Here is a 13,760-nt window from a genome sequence, read left to right as displayed (position 1 = left end):
GGTTATTTCACTGCCTCTTTTGTGAAAGATTCCAATAATTAGCAGTGCTTTGAAGACTCCTTAGTTCCCATGTAAAAATATAGCAAACCAACCAAAAGGGTCAGTGTCAGTATTCCAATCCGCCATCTTTTTCTTCTCTAAGGACATGAGTAGATGAAGTTTTTAACCTTTCCTCTTTTCACAAGGCACTAGAAAATAAACCTCAGAGATGCCAAGTCCAAAGAAGTTTCTTATTCTTAAGATCCTAGAGATGCGTTGGGACAAGTCTTACTAACCATGTCCGTGATTCCCAAGTTCTGCTGTATGCTAGAATAATATGTAGAGCTTTAAAAAAAATCCGAATTCCTTGGTGGCACTTCATACCAATTAAATCAGAATGTCTGGGGGTAAGAGGAATCAGTACTTTTAAAAGATCCCAATGAAGCCAAGTTTGGGAACGACTAAAATGTCTCAAGGAAGTGGTTATTCACATATAGACCCTGGGTCACCCTCTCTGTCCCTTAGTGTCTTTCAAGTTTCCCTGAAAATAAGAGTCATCCAGGACTTTACTGAATAACTGATCAACCCCAACTCCTCTCTTGGAGATTCTGACTTTTAGAGGGTCTGTGCAGGATGCCTCGGAATATGTATTTTTCTTTTAAGCATTTAAGAATCTGTTTTTTTAAGCTTCATTTATTTGTTTATTTCTCTATTATTATCTTTTCAATATGAAATTTATTGTCAAACAGAGAAAGACAGATACCATATGTTTTCACTCTTAGGTGGATCCCGAGAAACTTAACGGAAGACCATAGGGGAGGGGACAGGATATGTATTTTTAACAAGTACTTCCCAATGATTACTAGCTCAATGAAGTTTAGGAAACATTAAGAGGTGGTTGATAATAGAGAATTTATTGGAAACCAATACCCCTTCTGAGCAAAACTCCCAGGTGATTTTTCAACGTCCTTTATCATAGCAGGGGAGGGGATCCTGCTATGGACAGAATTTTTTGACATATCCTTATTTTCAAAATAGGAGTCTATTAGCTCTCTAGTATTTAATTAATAGTATTTAATTCTCTTGTTTTTTCGCAGATAAAGAGCCCCATTCATCATGAAAGTGCAGGGAAGGTCTTCACAATTACGAAAATACAACAGAGAAGTAAAACACCAGACTTGTTAATTTGCACATTCTGTAATTTTTATATTAAAAATAAGCAATTATTTTCACTATATAACAAAGATATGAAACTCTTGGGAGGATTAAACTCTAATTTGCTATGTGGCAAAGTGGAAAATTATATTACTGAGAAGATTATATAACGTTCCTTGTATAAAGTCATAACTTCCCAAATCTTATACAAAGAGTATTGTAATAGATGATGTTTAGCAGTTTAAAAAGAATATTTACAGGGGTACCTGGGTGGCTCAGTCGGTTGGGCGTCTGACTTCGACTCAGGTCATGGTTTCGTGGTTTGTGGGCTCAAGCCCTGTGTGGGGCTCTGTGCTGATAGCTCAGAGCCTGGACCCTGCTTCAGATTCTGTGTCTCTGTCTCTCTCTGCCTCTCCCCCAGTATGTCTCTCTCTCTCTCTCAGTAAGTAAATAAACATTCAATAAAACTTAAAAAGAATATTAAAGAGCTAGACAGTTCAAAATAAATTGAGAACAATAGTTTTCAATATCCTTTCCCAGTGTTAGCAACATCGTCATCAGTTGGGAACTTATTAAACACGCAGATTCTTGGACCTCACCTGAATCTACTGAATCAGAAAATCTGGCGCCAGCAATCTGTAGTTTAATAAGCTCTCAAGCTGATTCTAACAAAATGATAAAATTGAGAAGTAGTTATTTAGAATAATCTTTGTGAATCTGGCTCATAATAGATGTTAAAGTATAATTTTCCAAGATGTAAAATCATGTCTTCCATGTAAATATAAGATGAACATACGTCAGAGATTTTATTCAACACATTAATTCATGAAGGAAACAATAAGAATTAAAAATTCAAGTTCATCTGAGAACATTTAAAAGTGATCGAGTTGAGACCAAAGGGTCTTCAAATAACAAAGAGGGCTTTATAATCAGTAATGTGCCCATAAATGTTGACAACTTTCCAGATTAAAAAATATATATGTATGTACGTATATAAGTACACATACACATATGCACACAATTTGCTGTAAATGTTACTGATATGAAGGATGTCTGGCACAAAATTCAAAAAATGTAAATATAATATTAATATATATGCAGTCATAAATATGTAGTTCTTTTGTTGTAAATTCCATATAGCCAATTGCTTCTCACAAAGTGCTGTGTTGATTTTAGCCAAATTTGTGGAATGATAGGCAACCCACGGCTGCAGTTCAACCAGGGATTGACAAAATAGAATTGCATTTCAATCCACTGTTTTCTCAGTAATTTTATTGTCTTTTAATATGATATGTGATCTACTATTAAACTATTCCTGAGCTTTATTCAAATTATATTCATTTTAATGAAGCTACTTTTATCCTGAACACTATGTATATCACAGTTTCACTTATTTCTCATTGATGTGAGCAAATGCTGAATCATATATTTTTCAAATATTGGGAAACCATTTTCTGATTTTTTTTGCTCTTCATAATGCAATAGCTAGAGACACAGCACACTTTTAAATAAAATTTGCATTATTAGCATTTCCCCATCACTTACTTAAGTAAATAATCAACAAAACAACCAATCAAGCCCTAACTGGTAGCTTTGACTGATTTCCATGGGGTAAATATTCTCCCACCACGGCCAATTTCTAACTCCTAATGTGGTGTCACTGAACACAGTTGGAAAGAGGTGGGCAGGAGAGCACCATTACAAAGTAATACCTCCTTATGGGTATAAGAGATGTAAATAGGGGCGCCTGGGTGTTTTGGTCTGTTAAGCATCCGACTTCGGCTCAGGTGATGATCTCACGGTCGGTGAGTTCAAGCCCCGCGTAGGGCTCTGTGCTGACAGCTCAGAGCCTGGAACCTGCTTCGGATTCTGTGTCTCCCTCTCTCTCTGCCCCTCCCCTGTTCATGCTCTGTCTCTCTCTGTCTCAAAAACAAATAAACGTTAAAAAAAAAAAGAGATGTAAATAATCTTGAGAGTACGTAGTATAGTAAAATGTAGTAAAATAATTAGGAAATTATAAGTTGTGGGTTTTATTACTTTTTAAAATATAATTTATTTAATTGTAAATTTATAGAATTCAATTTTTACTGATGACTGTGTTTAAAAACTGCCTCCCAGAATTCCTGTAAATTTAAGAAATGGCTCTTACGAGTAACTCAGTATGAATTCACTCTGGCACATCAATACTGAAGATAGAGAGACCAGGAATGCGCACAGGATAAGGAAAGTAGATAAGATGGAAACAAGAAACACTGGTCAAAACTGGAATAACAGAAAGCAAGGTTAAATATTGGGTTGGTGTTGAAGCTAGTTTCCATTGTCCCTAGAAAAGTGTGGTGAGAATGAGTGTAGTTCAAATACCGGAACCTCAGACACAATGACCATTTTGTCCCCAGGTATTCTCTTCTGGATTATATTCTTCCCGGAGCATTATTTTGGATCCACATGTTACCAAGAACCAAAAAAAAAAAACAATTCTGACATAGCCTGTCTGCATTAGAATGTTGGGATTTGTCACAGATGTGCTGTCTTAGGCAGCCAGTAGAAAAAGAAATTGTGTGGCAAAGAATGGACCGACATGATAAAGGGGAGCAGAGAACTGTCTCTGTCTTGATAAGCTCAGTTCCTGGCACCGAAACCAAATCTTCTAGCATGAAACAAAAATAAATACGGCTTATGTTTAGAAAAAGTAATGTATTCTCCCACCCCAAAGTGAGAATTATTAGAGCAAGTATTGTCTTTCTCATTATTTTTTTTTTTTTTGTAATTTTTTTGTAAATTTAATTCTTGGTAATTTTTTTTGTAAACTTAATTTTTGGAATTTTTTTGTGAGCCAGGTTTTTGTTCGCTGCTTTTTCCAGAGCTTAACAAATAAAAGTCATCTGGAATGAATGCATACATGAAGACAGGAAATCCACACCTGGGTGCCACCTGGATTTTCTCACCATGTATGATATTTCTTAACTATGGTCTTGCATCTTTATACATATCCCATGGTGGCTGACCTTTACCCATGTGTATGATTAGAAGATCTGCTTTTGATTCCCATGTCTGTCACTCGTGTAACCTTGACAGGGCACTTTACTGCTTTAAGCCTCATGCTCCTCATCTTCTAATTGCGGATTAAATATGAATCTCATATCTGTGAGTATACACACACACACACACACACACACACACACACACACATATAGCTAGGTCTGGTGCCTTATAGGCAAGAGCTCAGTAAATGATAACTATTTCTATTTCTGAAACTGCCTAGAGAATATGTCAGTGTGTGTGTGTGTGTGTGTGTTTAGGGTGCTTTTGTTTTTGTTTCTTGTTATTTTAATGTTAGAGCTTATATAATTAACAGGATTCCAGTCAAATTGAAGCAGACAGAATGTGTTCCATTTTATTTTCTATCTAGGCAAAATCTTCATTTATCTGCCCACTAATCCAGTCCAGGCCATCTTGATTGCCTGGATTGTTACAATGGATTTCTAATGATCTCTCCATTTATAAACAAATTTCTATATAGTTGACAAAATAAAACCTTGACTTGGTCAGGCTTTTCTGACTGACTGCACAAGTTGTATTCTTTCAGACAAGCAATACCTTCTTGCTTATTTTTGGGTACCTGATTAAAGTAGTATTTAAAAATTTGTATCCATTTCCCTTTTTCCTTTTTTTTTGATTATGGACACTTTTAATCATACACAAAGGTAATAATGAATTTCCATGTGTCCTATTATATAACTTTAATCTGCTGATTAACCATAGTAGAACTGATACTGTGATTGGATGTAAACAAAGTCTGTCCCAATCTTCACATAGACTGCCTTTCTGAAATCAAAGATGGAAATGTAAGAATGCATGTCCCAGATCCCTAATACTCTTTCAATTATAGTTGTAAATTTGATTTAAGGTCTGCCAGTCAGACCCACTCCATGAATTCCATAGAAAAATAGGCTGCAAGGCATCCATTTTCAGATATGGACAATAGCAGAGGAGGAATGAACAAGAAGCTCATGACCATATCCCAAACTTCCTGACTCCATAGCAACAGTAAGAGCAGATTCCTTAGATTCCTTAGAGTCCCAGTCTGTGGTTTCAGATGGAGAGTCATTCTCTAAAATTCTGTATGTCCCATATCACCCTGTTATAAGACTTGTCCTGCTCAAATTAACTACACAGATTCTCTGATCAATGCAAGAACACTGATCAATGCAAGAATCATCACCACCTCTCATGGTTCCTATGAAATCTTCTATTCCACTCATTTTGGGGTACTTAGTGACTGTAGAAAAATAGAGACATTTGGCCATGGCCGTGCTCTGCTGTATGACTCAGGGAAGCATAATTCAAAGGAAGGAGCCCCAGTACCAAGAAGACAAAGTTTGTGTTCAGGATGATATCGAAGGTAAACAGTATTTGGGAAATGAGCAGCATGATCAAGAAAAAGAAAAACATTCAGGAAGTTATTAAGACTCAGTAAATGGTCAAATTTAAAGAAGAGATTAGATATAGATATAATGCATATGGGTCAAGGGCTGACTCAGGATACATCTTTTCAGAAATTGTACTTATGTTGTATTTGTGATGTTCTATTGTTACTGTAGGCAATTAGTTAGGTTCTAACAGATTGTCTGGAGGACAGCAACTATGAGGAAGCCAGAAGCCTATCCTGGCAGCACTCCAAAACAAAACCACAAGAAACCAAATAAAACCAGACAGGCCTGAGATGGCTGAAAAAGTAGTCCAAAGGTCACATTATTCCTTCATTATACCACTTAACATACCAAAATGTCCTCCTCAAGGGTGCTATAACAGGAAACCCCTGACTAAATAAGGAAGAAAAACTGCATAACCCACATTCCTAGAAGACACTATGCTGTTTCTAAGAAATCCTCTATTCAAGAAATGAATATTCCACCTCTTTGTTAACAACTGTACCATAATAGGCACAGCTCTCCTTTGAGCTCCCTGTCTCTCACATCTTGAGACTGTACTTTCGCTTAATTAACTTTCTTGCTTGTATTGATCATCACTGTGTTGTGTCTATCTTTGAATTCTTTTTCATGATGACATCAAGAACCTCTGGTGACAACTTTTGTAGGGGATAGGTTGAGGCCTGAGGGCTCAAGGTCAACTCAGTCCACATGGCAACAGTATGAACTGGAAGCAGATGTTTAAAGCCAGAGAGTACAATAGATTTCTTCCTGAAAGTAACCCTCTAAAGATATTCCCACAATGCATTTTTATTTTTCCATCTCTGTTCCCACCACAACTGTTCTCCTACTCACTTGTTGTTATAGGTGCATATTGATCTCACCAGCCTCACCCCTTTCCAGTCTATCACATTGTATCCATGTTACCCCATACATGGTAGGACTTAAGATGTTATTTGGTTAATGAATGAATAACACTTTTGCCAATGACAACATTATTTTTCTTCCTATTCATATTGTGCTGTGCAAAATGTATAGCATATTGTTCAAATCTATTCTAAACCCCCAGACAAAAATATTAATACTACCCATTGCAGTCTTATTTTCAAGAAGAAAAAATGAGAAAACAACCTTAATCTAATGAATGGGAAGTTCTTCCACAAGGGAAGAAAGTTAAAGCACTTTTGAAGTGTTGAGATGCTCCATTACTTGCTTTTTAATCAATGAAAAGTTTTGCTACAACTCTCAGGTGTTGTCTTTCAACAGTGCGTCTTCACGTTTGTAAAGTTGAAATTATGCTTTTATCAAAGCTGTAACTCAGCAACCTACTGTGCCCAGTGATTTTGCAATATGTACAATTTGCATATAATGATTTCTCTGAGTACAAAAACCTTAATTCTCTGTTATTTTCCAGTTCAATTTCATTAAATTCAAAATTGATTTTTAATATACTCTATGAATGGACTAAAATTTTCAAGCATCTTAAAAACTCAAGATAGAATAATTTACAGAATTGAAAAGGACCCGAATAGACATTTTTCCAAAGAAGACTTGCAAATGACCAACAACCACATGAAAAGATGCTCAATATTACTAGCCTTGAGGGAAACACGAATCAAAACCATAATGAGACATCACCTCGCACATGTCTGAATGGGTAGAATAAAAAAGAAAAGAAATAACAGGTGTTGGCAAGAATGTGGAGAAAACAAAACCTCATCAATGATGGCGGGAATGCAAATTGATGCGACCACATACTGACGGAAAACAGTATGGAGTTTCAAAAAATTAAAAATAGAATAACCATATGATCCAGTCATTCTGCTATTAGTAATTCTGCTATTGCTATAGCAGTGCTATTTCTAACACTAATTCGAAAAGATATATGCACCCCTATGTATATTGCAGCATTAGTTACAATAGCTAAGATATGGAAGCAGCCCAAGTGTCCAGATACATGAACAGATAAAGAAGTGGTGTACACGTTCAGTGCAATATTACTTGGCCATAAAAAAGAATCAGATCTTTCCACTTGCAACTACATGGACAGACCTAGAGGATATAATGTTAAGTGAAATAGACAAAGACAAATACCATATAATTTCACTCACATGAGGAATTTAAGAAAAAAAAAAGAAAGAAAAAAAAAAGAGAAAAGAAAACCAGACTTTTAAATACAGACAATGAACTGATCGTTGCCAGATGGGAGGTAGGTGGGGGGATGGGTGAAATACATAAGGGGATTAAAAGTACACTTATTGTAATGACAACTGAGTTATGTATAGAAGTGTTGAATCATTATATTGTACACCTGAAACTAATATAACACTATACGTTAATTGTACTTCAATAACGATAAAAGCAACAAAGTTATTCATTATGAATTGTCTTTTTTTCTAGTTATATCATGTAATGCATTGCATATAACATGGTTATAGTCAAAACTAAAGTGGTTAATAAAATATGTCTAAGGACTTTTGTTCAGCTGGCTTTCAGTGATGAAGGGAGATAATTTTACACCTTGTATTTCCAATGGTTCATGAAAATAAGGAAAATGATCACAAACTCCAGCTGATGCTCCTGCTAGAGTGCTTTAAATACCTCAGAAGGTATAATCCACTAAAGAGGATATAAAACAATTTCAAGAAGGGTAATTGAGGGTGGGTTTGTGTGATTTTTTGTTTTCAAGGAATTGCAGCTACGAGTTTCACACATGTAAGCAAAGAATACTGGTGGTGGGTAATTCTTACCTTAAATCTGCTGAGAACATACTCAGTGAAGCTACCTGAAATTTGGGGAGACAGGATGCATATATTTTTCTTGTGCTCCAGACATGAACCATGAAGAGAGATTGCCACCTGGTACAGTTTCATTCCTACCTGTAACAGAGAGAGGGAGATACAGCATCTGAAGCAGGCTCCAGGCTCTGAGTTCCCAGCACGGAGCCCGAAGTGAGGCTCAAACTCACGAACCGTGAGATCATGACCTAAGCTGAAGTTGGACGCTTAACAGACTGAGCCACCCAGGCCCACCTAAACTCTGTCACTTCTACCTCACTCTCTCACTCTATATAATCAATTACCAATTCCTATTGATTTTGCCACCTAATATTTCTCCAAAGAAATTTCTTTCTCTATGTTTTTGGTACCTCAGTCCCAGCTCAGGCTCAGACCTTCACATCTCATATGCAGGCTTTGAAATATGTTTCCAACTGTTCTCCATGACTCTTGTCTTGTCCCTCTTTCCTGTAATCTATTCAAATGCAAGATAAATTTTATAAAAAGAAAATCTGACTATGCCATTCTCTCTCTTATGCCCTTTCAAAGACTGAGTCTGAAGAATAAAGTCCAAGCTTGTTAAAATGGCTTCCAATAATCCATTTTTAAATAATTGCTTGTCAAATAATTGAGCAAATCAATCAACAAACACATTAAGATGTTAATTTCTGGGTTATTTGATATACATATAAAGAAAATCTTCAAGCATGCTGTGGATTCTCGGCAAAGAAGCCTTCTGAGTCCTAATATAAAGATCCTCATAATTATCTGTTTATATTTGATTATTTTTATCTACATATACATATTTTTAAATGTTTATTTATTTTTGAGAGAGAGAGACAGAGTGTGAGTGGGAGAGGGACAGAGAGAAAGACATACACACACACACAGAACCAGAAGCAGGCTCCAGGCTCCAAGCTGTCAGCACAGAGCCCGATGCAGGGCTTGAACTCACAAACTGTGAGATCATGACCTGAGCTGAAGTCGGGTCGGATGCTCAACCGACTGAACCACCCAGGTACCCCTATATTTTATTCTTTTATATTGAAAGAAAACAATGTGGCAACCCTCTGAATTTTAATACAGAGTAAATATTGTTAAAATTTCTATTATACCCAAAGCAATCTACACATTCAATGCAATCCCTATCAAAATAATGCCAGCATTCTTCACAGAGCTAGATAAAAAATAATCTTAAAGTTTGTGTGGAACCAGAAAAGATCCTGAATAGCCAAAATAACATTGAAAAAGTAAAACAAAACTGGAGGCATCAGAACTCTGGACTTCAAGCTGTATTACAAAGCTGTAATCTTCAAAATACTATGGTACTGGCACCAAAACAGACAGAGATCAATGGAACAGAATAGAGAACCCAGAAATAGACCCACAAATGTATGGCCAATTAATCTTCAATGAAAAAGGAAAGAGTATTCGATGGAAAAAGGACAGTCTCTTCAGCAAATGGTGCTGGGAAAACTGGACAGCGATATGCAAAAGAATGAACCTGGACCACTGTCTTACACCGTACTCAAAAATAAACTCAAAATGGATGAAAGACCTAAATATGAGACAGGAAACCATAAAAATCCTAGAAGAGAAAATAGGCAGCAACCTCTTTGACCTCGGCCACAGTAATTTCTTACTAGATATGTCTCTGGAGGCAAGGGAAATAAAAACAAAAATGAACTATTGGGACTTCATCAAAATAAAAACTTCTGCACAGTGAAGGGAGCAATCAACAAAACCTAAAGGCAGCCAACAGAACGAGAGAAGATACTTGCAAGTGACATACCAGATAAAGGGTTAGTATCCAAAATCTATAAAGAACTTATCAAACTCAATATCCCAAAACCAAATGATCCTGTGAAGAAATGGGAAGAAGACACGATAGACACTTTTACAGAGAAGACATCCGGATGGCCAACAGACACATGAAAAGATGCTCAACATCACTCATCATCAGGGAAATACAAATCAAAACCCCCATGAGATACTACCTCACACCTGTCAGAATGGCTGAAATGAACAACTCAGGAAACAACAGATGTTGGTGAAGATGTGGAGGAAGAGGAACCCTGTTGCACTGTTGGTGGAAATGCAAACTTGTGCAGCCACTCTGGAAAACAGTATGGAGGTTTCTCAAAAAAATAAAAAATAGAGCTACCCTATGAGCCAGCAATTGCACTACTAGGTATTTATCCAAAGGATACCAAAATGCTGATTTGAAGGGGCACATGCACCCAAATGTTTATAGCAGCACTATCAACAATCACCAAATTATGGACAGAGCCCAAATGTCCATTGACAGATGAATGGATAAAGAAGATATGGTATTTCATACAATGGAATACTACTTGGCGATCAAAAAAAATGGAATCTTGCTATTTGCAACAAGATGGATGGAACTAGAGTGTATTATGCTAACCAAAATAAGTGAGTCAGAGAAAGACAAATGTATGATTTTAATCATATGTGGAATTTAAGAAACAAAACAGATGAATACAGGGGAAGGGAAGGATAAATAAGATAAAAACAGAAGAAGTCAACTATAAGAGACTCTTAAAGACAGAGAACAAACAGGGTTGATGGAGGGGTGGTGGATGGGAGGATGGGTTAAATGCATGTTGGGCACTAAGGAGGGCACTTGTTGGGATGAGCACTGGGTGTCATATGTAAGTGATGAATCCCTGGGCTCTACTCCTGAAACCGATCCTACACTGCATGTTAACTAACATGAATTTAAATAAATAAATTTAAAAAAGAGAAAGAAAATATCATTATGTGGTATATGATTAAGAAACATAAATATCAAATTTATCAATTTGGTGATAATTGTCCCGAGGTTTAACCCATATAAAATAGGTACAGAGAATATTGTTTTCCACTGAGCCAATTCTCCAAAGTTATTTTTAAAAATTAAAGAGGACTCTCTGTAGTTAAAGTCATTTATTATCACAATTTAATAATTTTAAGCAGCAATCTCTAGGAATACTCTAGGGGGGAGTTTCACTTACATCTTTAAACAAGGGGCAGCATTAGTGATTATGCCTTAATTTTCTTATCAAAATTCTTGCAGTGTAGGCTGAATAACCATTCATCAGAACTCTATAAAACTGAAACCCGTCCTAAGAAATATGGTCTCTGAATCAAATTGGCTACACAAATAATTTAAACAAGTGGATTTCTAGGAAAAAAAAGAAAGTTAAGATAGTATAAGGCACTGTTTAATATTGAGTAAACTTCTGAAAGATAATAAAATTGCATTTTTCCTCTCATCCTGATCTGTGGGAGATGTTTTCCCTCTAAATATATAACATGCATGATATATTACATGTACAGTTTTACTTAGTTTTTTTTTTTAACCTGGAAAGGGACTGCTTGAAAAAACACAATCAAAGTGTTCCACACAGACAAAAGCCATCACATTCTCCTCTTCTCTCTATGATTGATTAGCTGGTGATGATCTTAGGCACCAACTAATGCTGTTCTTTTTTTTTTTAATTTTCTTTATATATTTTTTTTAATTTACATCCCAATTAGTTAGCATATAGTGCAACAATGATTTCAGGAGTAGATTCCTTAGTGCCGTCACCCGTTTAGCCCATCCCCCCTCCCACAACCCCTCCAGTAACCCTCAGTTTGCTCTCCATATTTATGAGTCTCTTCTGTTTTGTCCCCCTCCCTGTTTTTATATTATTTTTGTTTCCCTTCCTTTATGTTCATCTGTTTTGTCTCTTAAAGTCCCCATATGAGTGAAGTCATATGCCAACTAATCCTGTTCTTATCCTTGCCTCCCTAGGACTCTCTCAAGAAATAACGAATTAAATCTGTTCCTGATATCTTGACAATGAAGGTCGCCACTAGGGAAGTTCAGGAGCAAATTTATTTTAGAAAACCACAAGCCATCCCACCAAACCACAAATCCTGGGAGCTATTTCCTCAGGACTTTCTTTTCCTCTTCTTTGATCTGGACCCTGAACTTCAGTGACCACGTCTCTTACTAACACTTTTCCTTTGGTATTTTTCCGCTAAACGTGTTGGTATATCATTCTGTGATAAATTAGTTAGGTGTCTATTTTGGCCTAGGGGTGTTGTGACTAAATAAAGTTTAGAAATTTCTAAAAACTGTGATTTCTTAATTTGGTTGCTGAAAAGGAGGAGCAGAATTTTCTTGAGATATGTGAATTAAGAAGAGAATAGTCAGTGAAGATATATATATATATATATATATATACACACACACACACATGGATATATATACATGTATGTGTGTATATATATATATATATATATATATATACATATGGAAGAAAATTATTTATAGTGTTTGCTAAGGCCTAGGATGAGTATGTCCTTCCTCCTCCAGGGGTGCTATGTATTTTCTTTGTCCAGATACCTGTTTTCTCCCTACTCCCCAAGCTTTTCTTGAACATTTTAAAGGAATCTTCTATTTATTCTATTTTTTGCCTCTATGGGTTTTCAATTTTTTTTATTACTTGTCATTTATACTTGACGTTTTAATGTGTATTTTTAATTTTTTTAATGTTTATTTATTTCTGAGACAGAGACAGAGCATGAGTGGGGGAGGAGCAGAGACAGAGAGGGACACACAGAATCCAAAGCAGGCTCCAGGCTCCGAGCTGTCAGCACAGAGCCGAATGTGGGGCTCGAACTCACAAACCGTGAGATCATGACCTGAGCCAAAGTTGGTCCCTCAACCGACCAAGCCACCCAGATGCCCCTTAATGTGTATTTTTAAATTAAACTCCTAAAATTAATTAATATCTTTACCCTCTTCCAAAACAATAAAGATTCTTAAAGCACTTCCTCAAATCACTTCTTCATTAATGTTGGGTATCCATCATTTAATTCTATCTTTATTTTTATTAACTCCACAAATCAGACATTGTGGTTATTTTTATATAGTCAATATTTCTTTAGACTTTTACCTGTATGCTTAACACTTGAAGAAAATTTTATGATTATTTTGTGATTATGTTTTTTCTTCACATGTATACTTCAGATGTTTCTTTAATCAATTGGAGGTAAAATATTAATTTTTTACACTTTACTTTTTTTATTTCGAGACAGAGAGAGAGAGAGAGAGTGCAAGTGGGATAGGGGCAGAGTAAGAGGGAAGAGAGAATCCCAAACAGGCTTCACACTGTCAGTGCAGAGCCCAGTGTGGGGCTTGAACTCAGGAGCCTTGAGATCATGACCTGAGCTGAGATCAAGAGTTGGACATTTAACTCACTGAGCCACCTGGAGGCCCCTGGAGGTAATTTTTTTTTTTTTTTTTTTTTTTTTTGTTTTTCTTTATCTGTTTGACTTGACTTGTGTTATAGGATAAAATTTACCATAATATAGAATTTTAGGCTGTTGGAAGATATTTTTGTGTAGCACTTTCAAAATAAATTCT

This window comes from Herpailurus yagouaroundi, unplaced genomic scaffold (assembly GCF_014898765.1).
Source record: "Herpailurus yagouaroundi ecotype Mexico unplaced genomic scaffold, PumYag 28, whole genome shotgun sequence".
In the NCBI taxonomy this organism is placed as follows: Eukaryota; Metazoa; Chordata; class Mammalia; order Carnivora; family Felidae; genus Herpailurus; species Herpailurus yagouaroundi.
The sequence above is the reverse complement of the archived record's forward strand: the minus strand, read 5'-3'. Positions refer to the sequence as shown.